General features: G+C 38.7%; 1 long non-coding RNA gene across 1 annotated transcript in view; it reads right to left on the reverse strand.

Moving 5' to 3' along the window:
• Window positions 1–11038, reverse strand: part of LOC119506992 — a 72338-nt gene extending 61300 nt beyond the window's left edge. Inside the window, exon 1 of the long non-coding RNA XR_005211089.1 lies at window positions 10482–11038. This is a non-coding gene — a long non-coding RNA (uncharacterized LOC119506992). The remainder of the gene's footprint in view (window positions 1–10481) is intronic.
• Between the last annotated feature and the right edge of the window lie 5600 nt (window positions 11039–16638).

Here is a 16638-nt window from a genome sequence, read left to right on the forward strand (position 1 = left end):
CTTAAAGTATATTTTATGTGATATTAATATAGCTACCCCAGCTCTGTTTTGATTACTATTTTAATGAAATATTTTTTTTCATCCTTTCACTGTCAACTTGTTTATGGACTTAAGATAGGTCTCTTGTAAACAGCATATAGTTGGGTCATGTTTCTTTATCCTTTCTGCTTGTCTCTGCCTTTTTTTAAAATTGAATTCTATTTTATTGAGATATATTCACAATACAATCATCTATGGTGTACAATCAACTGTTCACAGTACCATCATATAGTTATGCATTCATCACCCCAATCTATTTTTGAACATTTCCCTTACACCAGAAAGAATCAGAATAAGAATAAAAAATAAAAGTAAAAAAGAACACCCAAACCATCCCATCCTATTTTTCATTTAGTTTTTGTCCCCATTTCTATACTCATCCATCCATACACTAGAAAAAGGGAGTGCGATCCACAAGGTTTTCACAATCACACTGTCACCACTTGTAAGCTATATTGTTACACAATTGTCTTCAAGAGTCAAGGTTACTGGGTTGGAGTTCGATAGTTTCAGGTATTTACTTCTAGCTATTCCAATACATTAAAACCTAAAAAGTATTATCTATACAGTGCGTAAGAATGTCTACCAGAGTGACCTCTCGACTCCATTTGAAATCTCTCAGCCATTGAAGCTTTATTTCATTTCATTTCACATCCTCCTTTTGGTCAAGAAGATGTTCTCAATTCCCACGATGCTGGGTCCAGATTCATCTCCAGGAGTCATATCCTGCATTGCCAGGGAGATTTACACCCCTGGGAATCAGGTCCCATGTAGCGGGGAGGGTAGTTTGTTCACCTACGGAGGCAGCTTAGTTAGAGAGTATCTCTGCCTTTTGATTGGAGAGTTTAATCCATTTTCATTTAAGGTAATTACTGATAAGGCAATATTTATTCCTGCCATTTTGCCAACTGTTTTTTTTTTTTTTTGTATGTATTACACCCTTTTTGTCCCCGTTTTCCTCCATTATTGCCTTCCTTTTTGATTAGATGATCTTTCATAATGAGCCATTTTGAATCACTTATCCTTTCCTTTTGTGTAGATTTTTAAGATAGTTTCTTTGTTTACCATGGTTACCAAAACTATATAATCTAGAAGAAATAAAAAACAATCCCTAAAAATACATTTACCCAAATTGACTCAAGAAGAAATAGAAAGAATCAAAAAATCTACAACAAGAACAGAGATTGAATCAATAATCAAAAACCTTCCACCAAAGAAAAGTACAGGACCAGATGGCTTCACTGGTGAAGCTACCTGTGCCAGTTTGAATGTATTATGTCCCCCCAAACACCATTATCTTTGATGCAGTCCTGTGGGGCAGATGTTTTGGTGCTGATTAGATTTGCAGGGAAATGTGCCCCACCCAACTGCAGGTGATAACTCTGATGAGATATTTCCATGGAGGAGTGGCCCCACCCATTCAGGGTGGGCCTTGATCAGTGGAGCCATATAAATGAGCTGACTGGCAGAGGGAACTCAGTGTAGCTGCAGCTGTGAGTGATGTTTTGAAAAGGAGCTACAGCCAAGAGGGACACTCTGAAGAAAGCACAGGAGCTGCAGATGAGAGATAGTTTGAAGATGGCCATTGAAAGCAGACTCTTGCTCTGGAGAAGCTGAGAGAGGACCAATATCCCAAGTGCAACTAAGAGTGACATTTTTGAGGAACTGCAGCCTAGAGAGGAACATCCTGGGAGAAAGACATTTTGAAACCAGAACTTTGGAGCAGACGCCAGCCACGTGCCTTCCCAGCTAACAGAGGTTTTCCGGACACCATTGGCCATCCTCCAGTGAAGGTACCCGATTGCTGATGTGTTACTTTGGATACTTTATGGCCTTAAGACTGTAACTGTGTAACCAAATAAACCCCCTTTTATAAAAGCCAATCCATCTCTGGTGTCTTGCATTCCGGCAGCATTAGCAAACTAGAACACCACCATACATTTAAAGAATAATTAATATCGAACCTTCTCAAACTCTTCCAAAGAATTCAAGAGGAAGGAATGCTTCTTAAATCATTCTATCAGGCTAACATTACTCTGATACCAAAGTCTAGTAAAGACATCACAAGAAATGAAAATCACAGACCGATTTACCTTATGAACTTAGATGAAAACTCTTAACGAAATATGAGCAACTGAATCCAACAGCATATTAAAAAGATTGTGCACCATGACCAGGTGGGATTTATCCCAGGAATGGAAAGGTGGTTCAACATATAAGAATCTGTTAATATAATACACTACATAAATAAAATGAAGGAAGAAAAACACATGATTAACTCACTAGATGCAGAGAAGGCATTCTATAAAATCCAGCACCATTTCTTGATAACAACATTTAGAAAAGTTAATTGAAGGGAACTTTCTTTGACATGATAAAGACCATTTATGAAAAACCCACAGCTAACATTGTACTTGCAGGTGAAAGTCTTAAAGCTTTCCCTCTAAGATCAAGAATGAGACAAGGATGCCCACTTTCACCACTGCTATTTGGCATTATGCCAGAAGTTCTTGTCACAGCAATTAGTCAAGAGAAAGGAATAAAAGGTGTCCACATTTGAAGGGAAAAAGAAAAACTATCTCAGTTTGCAGATAACATTATCTTGTATTTAGAAAATCCAAAGAAATCCACAAGAAAACTATTAGATAATAAATGAGTTCAGTAAAGTGACAAGATAGAAGATTAACACACAAAAGCAAATAACAAATCTGAAAAGGAAATTAAGAAGGCAATTCCATTTACAAGGCATCTAAAAGAATAAAATATCTAGGAATAAATTTAACCAAAGGTACAAAAGACTTGTATACTGAAAACTACAAAACATGAATGGAATTAAAGACCAAATAAATGGCAAGACATAGCCCATATTCATGGATTAGAAGAGTTAACATTGGTGTTTTAGTTTGCTAGGCTGCTGAAAGCTATATACCATGAAATGGGTTTGTGTTTAACAATGGGAATATATTAGCTTACAAGCTTACAGTCTTGAAATGGGCAAATCAAGGCATCTTCAAGACAAGGCTTTCTTCCTGAAGACTGACTGCCAGTGATCCAGGACAACTCTGTCACATGGCAAGGCACATAGTGGTGTCTGTTGTTCTCTCCCTCCTCTTCTGGGTTCTTTTGCTTTCACCTTCTTGCTTCCATGGCTTTCTTTCTCTCTCTGTATTTATCCCATTAATAAAGGACTCCAGTAAGAGGATTAAGACCCACTCTGGTCACCCCTTAACTGAAGTAACCTAATCAAATATTCTACTTATAACAGGTTTATACCCAGAGGAATAGATTAGCCTTAAGAGCATGGTTTTCTAGGGGTTACATACAGTTCCAAAGCACCACAATTGGTAATTTGTCAAGATTAACCAAAATACAAATTCAAAGTCATCCCTATTAAAATTCCAGCAACCTTTTTTTTTTTAAATATACATGAAAAAAAAAATCCTCAAATTCATATGGAACTGCAAGGGTCCCCTAATAGCCAAAACAATCTTGACAAAGAACAGCGTTGGAGGACTCACACTTCCTGATTTCAAATAGTAATACAAGCAACAGTAATCAAAACAGTGTGGTAGTGGCTCAAAAACAGATAAATAGATCAGCTGAACAGGACTGAAAGAAGAAATAGACCCACACATCTAAGATCAATTGATTTTTTTAAAAATTCAGTTTTATTGAGATACATTCACATTTCATACAATCATCCATGGTGTGCAACCAACTGTTCAAAGTACCATCATACAGTGGTACATTCATCATCCCAATCTATTTTTTGAACATTTTCCTTGTAAGGAAATGTAAAAATGAGAATAAAAGATAAAAGTAAAAAAGCACACCCAAATCATCCCCCTTCCTATCCTATTTTTCATTTAGTTTTTGTACTCATCCATCCAGACACTGGATAAAGGGAGTGTGATCCACAAGGCTTTCACAATCACACTTACAACAAACTGATTTTTGAAAAGGGTGCTAAGTTTATGCAGTTGTGAAAGAATAGTCTATCCAACAAATGGTGTTGGGAAAACTGGATATTCACATGCAAAAGAGTGAAGGCAGACCCCTACCTCACACCATATACAAAATTCAACTCAAAATGGATCAAGGACCTAAATATAATGACCTGGAACTCATCAATGGATTCTTAGATATGACAGCAAAACCACAAGCAACAAAAGAAACAACAGATACATTTCATTTCATCAAGAGTCAAAACTTTTGTGCATCTAAGGCAATTCTCAAGAAAGTCAGAAGATAACTTATAGAATAGGAGAAAATGGTTGCAAACCATATTTTGGATAAGGGCATCATTTTTGCATATTAAATGCCAACCTTCTCCTTTATAACATTCATTCATCTAGTCTTGCTTTAGTTTTCTTTGCTTTTCTGTCTGCTTCTTGGTAATACAGACCAGTTCCAAATGCAGGTCCCAAATGCAAAATCTCACAATCTAATTTGCATACCCTCCCTACTCCATGAAGACTGACTTTCTTACTTTGGACTCTCTTACAGCAAATACTGAGAAGAGCATTTTAGTGTAAATAATTTACATGAGAAATGCCAGGAAATACCAAGAAGGGAGTAGAGAAGTGACACAAGGAAAGGAATGAAGAAAATTAAAAATGCACTGTTAAGTCAGATCCATGGTGGAAAACTGGAGCTCAATCCCACTAGGGAACTATCTTCCCATAGTTCCCTAGTGCGATTGTGCAGAACAAGCTTCAGAGAATCATCTCAATTGAGGGGCAAAAAATCTGGGGTTATCATCTACTGGCTTCCATTTGTTATTCATTGAAGCTTGCATCTGGAACTTTTAACTCTCCAGCACTTCAGATTTGCCAAGAGTATCCCCCTGGCCAGAGTTAAAAGAACAGCAAATTGTAGGTGTTTAAAATAAGACACACTTCCACAGGAAGGGTGAATGCTGAATGCTGAAGAAACATTCTCTGAGAAGTTCAGAGGTATTGGGGAAAAAATGACAAGATATTTTATCCAAGAACTAAGATGTGAATGGACAATGGACAACATGATTTTCAAGCTAGTAGCTCAAAGGAGGCTTCCCTTGGAAGACTGAGGTATTCTGGTGGAGAAAGATTCTGGTGAATAACAGAAAAACAATTTTTCTTCAGAGAGGTCAAGTTGGTAGCTGGCAACATGGAGGACAAAGCAAACTGAATTAAAGGAAATGGAAATGACATTTCATTTACTTCTCCATCCCCTCTGATGAAATACCCAGTGATCACTGGCTCTGATCTTTGCTCTTATGCTAATGTTACAACTCTGTAGGTATAGTCCCAAACCTAATTTGTGTGTGTGTTTGTGGATGTGTAGTATTTGGGGGAAGAGGCGGTAAAATACGCAGTAAATAGTAAAATGGGTGATACATTGGGAGTCCAGGATCCAGCCCAGTGATAAGCTGTTACTAAGCAATGTAGAAAGATTGAAGTTAGCCAAGCTGTCCTCTCATTTCAACATGGCAATCTTCCCAGTTAAGGTCTTTGGTGGCAAATCAAGTATTCTATTACATTATTTTTCAATTTCAGGCATCTCCCCAGTTAGATTCTCAAGTGGTATATTTTCCAAAAGTTCAGAAACATTGTCCTGTTCGCCATCTGCCTTGATGGCCAGACATATTGGACACTGACTCAGGGACCAAAACATGTGTGGCCCAAGGACACCAACCTGCCAGGAGCTTATGGCACCTGAGGGATGGTAGAAACACAAACCTCTCAACCCAGCTGAACTGAAGACTGTGAATCCATGCAAATAGCCTCTCCAGCCTTGCTGGTATTTATTCAGCATTTGCTAGGTGAATACAGATTAGATTAACCTTAAAAATTTCACTGTCTCCCATTCTCCAATGAATAATATGACAATTTCGCCTTTTACAATATGGTTATACAGCATCTGTAAAATATCAAAGGCACTTACATACAGCATTTTAGTACCAATTCCACCTGATTAGGTGTGTTGTCAATGAATGGACCCTGAATCCTAAGCAGGTGGTTTGTTTTTTACTCTCTTTGCCTCTCTAGCTCTCCTGTGAATCATTCTCTAAATTTCAGGGAACCACATCTAGGAATAATTCATGTTCTCTAAAGGGAGTGAAGAGGAAAGAGCATAGCTAGAGCCAGAACTCTGCAGCTCTCTCAGGAGCCAGCCAGGAATCACTGAAAAGGACTTGAGCCAAATATTCTGCACCCATTAGCTGCTGTGATAAAAAATGATTAGAATTTAACACAACCATGGCATCCTTTAAATTCAATCAAGCCTCTGATCCTAGCTCCCTGTACACTCGATTCAAGCTCTTTTCCATCCTGATGTCAAAAATTGGTGACACAATTCGTTTTCTTGAATTCCCCCACTTCCTACAACCCCTTGATTTGCTGGAGGAATTATCTGTATGTGCAGCTGGAGAGAAACCAAAGTATTTGAGAAAGGAGAAGGATAAAGGGTAGAATGAAAATGTACCCTTAATCACCTTAAGGGACACTTAGCTCCTTCTGGACCCATATAAAACTGGGAATTTTGTGATGGAGATACTGCTCCTTCTGATGGACTGGTTGGGTTAAAATGAAGGGCTTATGAGTCGGTTGAAACCAGGAATCAGTGTTGTTTTTACTTTGATGAACAAAGCATGGTTATTCATCATTGAACAAAGGTGTCACAGAGTTAAAAGGCTGGAGAGTTCATCTGGTCCGTTGTCCTGCTCAACATGGGCACCACCTTTAACATACCCATGACGGATGACTGGCTACAGCTTCTGCTTACACCAGTGGTGACAAGGCTCAGCTACCTTCAGGGCAAGGAAGGTAAGATAAATGAGTGAAAAGGAGCTCAGTCTAAACCAACAGGGAGAAATAAGGTTTGAGGAAAACTGAAGAGCACAGGCTCCATTTAATGGGGGCAGCCACTGCTCAGCTTCAGCCAACTGCTGAAATGCCCAAGTTCCCATTACCCCAGAAACTCTAGAAACTTGGATATGTGTGTGTGAAAGTACTTGTCTCAGTTAAAAAAAAAGTTATAAACAAAAAACAAAATAAAAAATACACTGAGTGGGCAAACAATACCCATCCATGTTCAAGCCATTAGTTTGTAGCCCTGGCTTAAGCAAGTAAAAGGGAACACATCTCATGAAGCAAACCATTGCATGTAACAGCATCGATTGCTAGAACATTTTTCCATATATTCATCCATTTTCAACAATCTTGCACTCATTGGTCTCATTCATTTTTCACTCATTCAACAAAGTTTTATTAAGCAGCTACTATGCTCAAGACACTCTTCTCAACCATAGCAATACAAGAAAACCCTGGGGATAGCCAAGGCAATAAGATGGACTTTCTCCAGGTTTCATTTTACCTATTGGAGGATAACGCTCCTATCCTTTCCCCAGTTGTCTCTTTCTAGGTTAAACAGCCTTGTTTTCTCTAGCCCTTCCTAAAATGTTAGGGTTTCTTTCGATTCCAGTTTGCTAATATCATTCTTAAAATGTTGTATAACAAGTGTAAATTACTATTTATGGAGCCGCATTCTAAGACTGTTTCAATTCATCATTTTTGGTAAAGAATTTTTTGAGCATACATAAATGCTTTGCTGTTCAATATACCTACCATCCTTTGATGTTTCTCTGGGTTTTGGTATGAGTACAAATTTTCATTTCTAAGAAACCTGAAGCATCAAGTGCTCCATAGATAGCTCTACATCCAGTGACTACAATATTCTTCATAACTTAATGGGACACAGGACATGACTAGCCAAGCTTATTTGCTTATTTTATATTTCCAAAACACATTGTTTATATTTCCAAAGGTCACAGATTTCATGAGAAAGTGCTACACGATATAAGCATTTCCAGGAGCACTTGAGGAAAATAACATTAATGTCTACAACTCTAATTGGCTTTATGATAGTAGCCAGGCCAGTGGCCAGGAAAAGATACCCCAGAACAGCTGTTGAATACACACCTGGCAGAAAGACATCTGATGCCAAGAGTCTCTCCTGTACAGAACTGACATTTGAGATGCCCCTGCAGAACTTAGTGATCAGAAAAATCTCCGTCCATGTAATGATTTTTCAAATCCGCTTAATTTAAAATGGTTTCCGTTAAGCCACATTTCAGCCCTGGCTGGCAAGAAGCTGCACTTGGAGCTAGCAAAACCTCAAACTTCCTAGTCATTAAGTGAATGTTTAGGAATGTACACAGTGATTGGGCCACAATTACATTATTTTTCCAGTCTTTGCTAGGCGCATAGTTTTATAATAGAGATGATTTGGGGAGGACCAAATCAACTTCAATCTGCCAAGAATAACAAGCTTTAGCAATTATACAAGTATCTTCAAATGATTGTCCTGTTTCTCTTCCATCTTAACATTCATCAGTAATTGGGCACGAGCTCTATCTATTATCATAATATTTTACTTCTTGTTTATATGAGATGAAAAAGCACAGGCCTGTAGAATCCCAAATATTGGTGATCAGAGTCATTACCAATTAGGATTTGGATAGCTAAAAGAAAACCAAGTGCAGAATTGGATACCAGAGTCTGTTCCTGAATCCTACTACCTAATCTTGACCAAATAATTGACCCATCAAGAAGAGTTGCAAGGAGAATCAAATACATGTATAGAAGTGAGTTGAAAAATATGAAGCACTATGCAAAGGTACTGAGATGCTATCATTACATCATTTCTATTCCAAGATACCCCCATTCTAAAATCTTAGCAAATAGTTAGAACTGCCTCCCATCATATCTTTTTTTTTTCCACCAAGACCATAGGATCAGCTATCCAACCTCTTCATGCTCTCCCACAGGTTGCAATCTGCAGATCAATGGGTTCGACTCAGCCTGCAAAGATATTTTGTTCGACTTGCAATGTTTGTTTTTGTTTTTTCAGTTTCCTTGCTTGTCAACATTTTATGTATGAGATATCTTATATTGATATTTTCCTTTGACACTTCTCTATCAAAATCCAGATTTCCTATTTCCTTTGAAAACTGGAAGACTGGCAACATTGGCTTGGATTCCCCACAGCTGCATTTGCAGGAGCTGAGTAGCAGCTACCCAGAAGGTATGTACTCAGCATTTCTCCATGGACCCACCTGGCCTGCTTTCCTCATTTATATTTCCTGCCTAAATTCCATAGGCATTTAGATTTCAACTGCTGTTCTTCTATTTTGGATTGAGAAACAAATAATTCTCTAAAATTTCAAAAGGGATAGAACAAGAACAATAATGAGAAGCAAGGAACTCAATAATCAACATACTGGACATTAATAAATAAAATAGAGGTACCAAACAGCTACCATGAGAAGCAATAGATCAAAGTGGTTAAACATGTAAGCTCTGAAGCTCTGAGCTAGTACTAAAGCATTATAAAATCAGGGCTCCAGTCCACAGTAGCTGAGGAAAAGTTACTTAAGCATCCTGGGCATCAGTTTCTTCATCTGGAATCTGGGGATAATAATAGTTGTTTTAATTCATTTAGATAACTATTTATTAGGCACCCCCTGTGTACCAGGGACTTTTCCAGGCACTGTGATACAACAGTAAACCAAACAAAGTCTGTACTCATTCATTTGAATGAATCTATGTTAAGCACGTAGAACAATTTCCGGCATATAATAAACAGTCAATACTTGCTAGCTGTCATTATTATCATTATTCATATTTTGCTATCTACTCAGAAAGTGATTATTTAAATGAGGAATGGCAAGTCTGTTTAAACTTGCATTTTATTTCTTGAAAGTAGTTATCAGAAAAGACAGTGCTAATAATTCTGAGGCCTTGTCCAGGTTCAGCAGAAAGGAGCACAATGATGGATGGACTTGAATTACGCACATGGAAATTTGCCTGGAGGTGTTCACCAATTTACCTTAAAGGACCCCTGGTTTATGTAAATTATACATTATTTGTGCTTCTCTGGTCTCAGTGTTCTCAGTCTTTCTGAGACTTCTTGTTTGGGAAGAGATAAAGTCAACATATTCCTGTTCTTTCTTTTTAGCAAGCAGCTCAGAAAGGCAAGGTCATGTTCTGCTGTTGCAGATGTTCTGACAACATGGAGAGCTTGAAGGGCTACTTGCCTGTGGTTAGGAAGGGTTTGAAGATGTCTGTTCCTAAAATGTGCTGTAAAGCTAGAAACTCAACTCAAAAAAACTGAAATGCCTGCCTAGCAAGGATACATTTCTCTTTAATACAATATTTAAGAGAAAAGAAAAACAGCCCATCAAATCACACCACAAGCCCCAAGAGTGAGCCCCCACAGCCGGAAGGCTGAAACTCTTTGTGGCAGTTCCCGCCCGCACGGACATCTCCAGCTCGGCTCCCGATAACTCACACGGCTCCAGACTAGGCAAGAGTGGAAGCAAATTTCCTCCTTCACAGATAAACTCCTCAGGGGTGAAAATGATTTTAAACATTTCCTAACTATATTAAATGTAAACCTACCGTACTCCCTGGAAGCTTGTTCCTGCTGCCCCAGCTCAGGGCTTCGCTCTGCTTCTAGTAAAATCACGTGTGGCAGCCAAGTTCAGGTGAATAAAGAGTTCACAGCCACCGGCAGCTGAAAGGAGGAGAGTTCTCAGGGTAATGAAAGAGGAACCACGTTTGGGCCTCAAGTTTCAAGGTGAGCAGGCAGGGCAACGTCCTGTTCTTCAGCAGACACATGAGGTAATGTCCGGGGTTAACCCTGCCTCAGACGCGCTCTTCTGTATCAGCTTACCGCAGGGGATGCTGGGTGTTGAAAACGATTCTCACCTGGGCTGCTCACCCATCAGTTCTGTTGTAGTTCCATAGGGTCATTTACTGTTCCTGACTAGGTAAAACAAAACCTTGAGTTATACCAAGTTAGGTGGACTTTCTGAAGGAAAAAAAAAAAAAAATGGCCACACAAAATGGATGGCTTTTAGGATCTTCCTTGTTTCCCCACTTCATACTCTGGACTCTTCTTTCTGGAGCACTTCTCATAGTATATAATGTGTTCTTTATTTGTGTGGCCACTTGTTTAATCCCCACCAGTCCACAAGCATTTTGAGGCCACAGATTGCATCATTTTTTTCTTACCACTCTGTCCGCCTACTCCAACACAGGGGTCGCCAAACTTTTCCTTAAAGGGCCAGGGAGTAAATATTTTTGCCATTGCGGTCCATACAGTCCGCCGGGACTGCTCAGCTCTGCCGCTCTAGTGAAAGCAGACACAGACAGTATGTAAACAAACAGGCATTGCTATGTTCCAATAAAACTTTATTTACAAAACAGGCAGGGCTAGATTTGACCTTGGGCAGTAGTTGGTCGACCTCTGATCTAGCACACTAAATTGCCAATAAATCTGCATTACATATGAAATAGGTATTTTTTATCTCCTTGTTGAATCCCAACAAGAACTAAAAACAAGACTAATGTATAGTGATTAGAAGTCAGGATCGTGGGGTTGGAGGTTAGGTAATAGGAGGGGGCACCGGGGCTTCTAGGGTACTGGGAATTTTTCTGCTTCTTGGTGTGGCTGCAGGTTACACAGTGAATTTACTTTGTGTCATGAAAATTCACCCAGCCATAAACTTAAATTTGTGTACATTGCTGTATGCATGTTATACTCCAAAAAAAGTTTACAAGTTAATAAATATGTAAATAAAAAAAAACACGCTGAAGTGAGAAAGCAGGGCATCACTTTCTGCTAGATTTTAGCTTCCTTAATGACAATTAATGAAAAAAAAAAAAGAAAGAAAGAAAGAAAAAAAAGATCTCTTGACCAGCTTTGCGTATGTACCTAGATAGAAGATCACCGATATCATCTAATGGCAAACTCAAGCTAAAATATGGCTTTTGGTCACTCAATTCCATAGATAAAACTGTCCTGATTAGAAAAAAAAAAAGAATTTTGGATTATTTAATCTCTCTGAGCCTCTGTTTTCTCACCCCTAAAATACCCAAGGATTGTCAGCTAATATTATGAATAAAGAGAATATTGGAGAGAATGTGTTGGCTATCTTTCCTCTGCCCTCCACATCCATTCTCCATCCTTCTCTTCCCCGCCCTCTGCCCTGAGGCTACTCAGCATGGATCACATCCAAGGATGCCCTGGCTTTTCTGGCTTCTTTGAGGATCGAAGAAATGAGAGAGAGGGAGGTCAGGGTATTTATTTCCTCAGTTTCCTCTAAGCAGCATTCCTCATCCAAATGGTTGCTTTGTTAAGCAGCCCTTTTTCAGCCTTCAAGTCCTTGTAAATTCTCCTTCCTCTTGCTCCTTCAGGCCAATGGGTGGTAACTGCTCCCTGATGTTAACAATCCTGAGATCCTGGAGTATTCCTGTGGTTTCCCTGTAATCAGCTCCCACTTTTTTCTTGTTTCCAGAACTCTGACTCATGAATTAACCCTACAAATTCAAATTCAAATACGAGTGAGGCAGAAAATGTTCTGGAAATATTAAATTGTGCTTTGTTTTGGCTCACATATGGGACTTGAAAAAACAAGGAGTATTTTCTCTAGGCCCAGCATAAAAAGGTTATAAGCTTTGTTTGCTAGATCTGGGCTTTCTTGTTTCAGGAGTTCATTAAACCTGAATTTGTATTTCAGGGATGAAAACAGCAGTTACCAGCCAACTAGAAATGCATGCTTTTGTTTGGGAGTCTATGCTCTGTAGTGAAGGTGGGTTTTGAGAGAGGCTGGGAGCTCAGCGCCACTTCCAAGACCTAGACTTCTGGTGGAGTGGCTGTGGATGCCACAGGCCTAAAACATCAGGTCCCACCCCAAACTCATTGTGGAAGTATCTGAGCTGCCCTCATTGAATGCACACATAGGCTTAGGCAAGGAAGCCTTCAGCAGTGACCCTGGGGAGCTGACGGGAGGCCTTTCTGGTTAGAATTGTCAGCACTGTGTAAGCCCCCCGGAGTTCTCTATAATCCCCAAGGAAGAGTAGAGGGGCCTCCTAAACCACTACTGGATGCACCCAGGTTTCTGATTTTCTGTGACTTGAGACAACATTTTTTAGCATGCATCCCAGGGAAGCTGATGCAAGGAGTCTATCGTGCACAGTGAGAGATACTATAATTTTCCCCCATTTTACAAAGGAACAAACAGAGCCCATGAGAGCTGAAACTACCCCAGCTCTAAGGATCTAAGCTAATATTGGTTGAGTGAGAAAAACTAAACAAATGTACCATTTCTTGGGTTTAGAGCACATTTATGCCCACTGTAGAAGCACAGTTCTTATTTTGTACTGGGGAATCCTACCCAAACCCAAATATTTGCAACATTCCAAGAAGTGAGTGGTCTTCTGCTACTGATTCCTTCATGATCAAGTAAACTGGAACACTGCAGCTGGCAAAACCTTTCCCCAAATGCTTATTGGGAAAGATGATCTGGGGTATTTAATCTATGAAGGTGCAGAGCAAAACCAAGAAATGTTTCCCACCATGCTATTAGGTGGCACACTTAGAAAATCAAGAAAAACAATCAACATAGCTGCTCACAAAGTCAGCAATAAAATGTTTATACGATTAATTTTCATCATGGCAGTTCACTCACAACATTATTGTCAAATATACCCAGAGAATAAATGTAAATTGTAGGTGCAAATCAATTTACTTTGTGCATTCAGCAGTCATTCCACTTGCTTGCACATGTACTCTTAATAGCTGTTTGAGGCTTATAAATAGTTACTGGTCTTCAGAAAGATGCAAGTCTACAAACTGAAATCTGAAATAAAACAACAATGAAGTAGCAATATCAAAACACTATTTGCATTAGAAGATGCTCAAAGAAGGACCAGGAGCAAGTGTTTCAGCACTTCTTGGAGAGAGGGTAGCACCGGCTAAATTGCTCATTTTCCTTTTTTTACCTTTCTGTTGCTAATAGCCCCCTTGCCATCAAACCCTGGCGCAGTTGGAAGGAAGCATGTTGAAGGGGCCCCCCAGATAAAAGATGAGGGCAAACTTGCTTCCATTCCAAATTTATTGCAAACAGATTCTTTCCCGCACCCATCAACCCCCAAATGTCTCCCAGAAAGTGTCCCAGGGATTTCCTTTCTGATGACCCAGAGGCAACAGAAACATTTTAAAAGCACCTGAAATGCAAAGGGTTGAGAGTCAGGTAACTAGCAGAGTCCCTCTGCATGAAACTCAACAAGTAGGACCTTCCCCAAAAGTTCACTTTTCAATCCTCTTTGCCTTTTTGGCTGTGCTCAGATAGATGGAAATAATGGGCTTTCTTTACCCTGCAAAATGCTTATCTAAATTTTGGACACTATCTCCTCTGGGCCTTTAATAAGAGTCACAGGTATTGATTGGGCTCTGCCATTAGATCCTCCTAAACACTCCCTTTGTCCCAGAATTGAAAATATTTTTTAGTTGTCATACAATGCCTGTCTTTAAGTATAATTATTATATTAACTATCTCATTAAGAAGAATGTTCAAAGAGGGGGCTCTGGTTAATTGAGTGTTACAGAAGAAAATTCTTCAGATTTTAGTGATCATTGTTGAAATTCTTTCTCTAAAATATCTTCCTTACTTATTCCCTGCCTTCCTTTCACTCTCATTTCCACTATTCATGCAGACAAAAAAGCACATAAATATCAGCACACAAATATCCAAATTTATATATAGAAAAATTAATATAAGGAATCATGACTACAAAAGGGAATAGAGTAGCTCAGATTCCAAACAAATCAATAATGACTATGATTTGGCACAAAGTTTAGTTCTGAGCTCACCAGTAGGCAAAGCAAAATATAAAATAATCTCACTTTCTAATCCAAAGAAGCAAAGAAGTTCAAAGGAAAGACAAACTTTTTGGGAGTGCAGAGGGCACTAAAATCTTGTAAAAGGTTTATGTACTTGAACATTTGTCAAGTTGGACCAATGTGGTGTCAGTCACATCACTGGACCACTGTGATGTGAGAAAAAAAATCTTTCCCTTCTCTTCCGACCCACCACTCCACACAGATATTTTCTTGATTCTGTTAACTCTTTTGACCAGAAATTGAATCAGATGATGAGACTGTCTTAGTTATAAAGTAGCCCAATGGCAAATCATGATCCTACTCCCACCCTGTTATTTTCACCTATTTTTTTTTATGTTGTATAAACGTCTTGCCTAGTTTGACATAAAATCATTGAGAACACACCCTAAAAATGGTCCAAATATCACCCAGCTATTCCTACATTAATAATCAGAAACCCAAAAATGAGTCAATAATGGTAGCACTATAGTAGTCTAAGAAGCTAAATAACTAATGGACCAAACTTGGATTTCCCAGGGAATCTTTAAGTGCCTGCAAACTGATTGATCTGAATTTCAGATTCTTCATGGCTAAAGGATATCATAAATCATGCTAAAATAAAAGCCAGTCAATTGTTTTCAACTCAAATCCAGATCTCAAATATTCAGTTTCATTGTTCCTATAACTACCAAACTGTCATAGAAATTTCAGTACTTCAGTGTCTAGACTTGACACTTGCATGTGAAAGCAGTACAATGATCCTTGGGTAGATTATATAAACTGATTTTTAGTTTATAACCTGATAAACACATATCCCAGGTAAATGCTCTTCATTCTTCTGCAATACTAGCCCAGGACATTTATAACTTGGAAGATTATTGTCACATTTGCTTTTCTTAAGTTTCTTCCACTCTCATGGCTTTAATTTCTAACTTCTGTATTTAATCTTTGGGGTTTGGGGAAAAGATACACCTTCTGAGCTATTATAAATGGACAGTTTTCACATTTTACTTTGGACTCACAGGAAAACCAAATCTATTCAGTGGAAAAGGCACAAGATCTGATGTCAAAAGACCAATGTTTGAGTCCTGACTGCCTTTATTGCCCAGTAATGAAATACACCCCAAATTATTTAGCCTTTCTTTCTTAATCTATAAAATTAGTATAGCAGTAATAATGCATAGATTTTAAGATTGATTTGAAGATTAGGTATATATATACGAGAAAGCCTGTCAACCATTATATTCATTTCTTATTTATTATCGTTATTATTAGGGCAAAGTTGTTTTCTGAAGATAAACACAAAAAGCTGCAACAATAACAGTAAGTATTGTACAGGCATACCTCCTTTTATTGCACTTCACTTTATTGTGCTTCACAGATACTGGGTTTTTTACAAATTGAAGGTTTGTGGCAACCCTGCATCAAGCAAGTCTATTGCCACCACTTTTCCAACAGCATGTGCTCACTTCCTGTCTGTGTCACATTTTGGTAATTCTCACAATGTTTCAAACTTTTTCATTGTTATTGTATCTGTTATGGTGATCTGTGATCAGTGGTCTTTGTTGTTACTATTGTAATTGTTTGGGGGCATTATGAACTGCACCCATACAAGACGACAAACTTAATCCTAAGGGTGTTCTGATTGCTCCACTGACTGGCCATTCCTCTCTCTCTCCCTCTCCTCAGGCCTCCCTATTCCTGAGACACAACAATATTGAAATTACACCAGTTAATAACCTTACAATAGCCTCTAAGCATTCAAGTGAAAGGAAGAGTCACAAGTCTCTCACATTAAATCAAAAGCTAGAAATGATTAAGCCCAGTGAGAAAGGCATGTGGAAAACCAAGATAGGCTGAAAGCTAGGCCTCTTGTGCCAAACAGTTAGC

The sequence above is a fragment of the Choloepus didactylus genome, chromosome 1 (assembly GCF_015220235.1).
Source record: "Choloepus didactylus isolate mChoDid1 chromosome 1, mChoDid1.pri, whole genome shotgun sequence".
Classification (NCBI taxonomy): domain Eukaryota; kingdom Metazoa; phylum Chordata; class Mammalia; order Pilosa; family Megalonychidae; genus Choloepus; species Choloepus didactylus.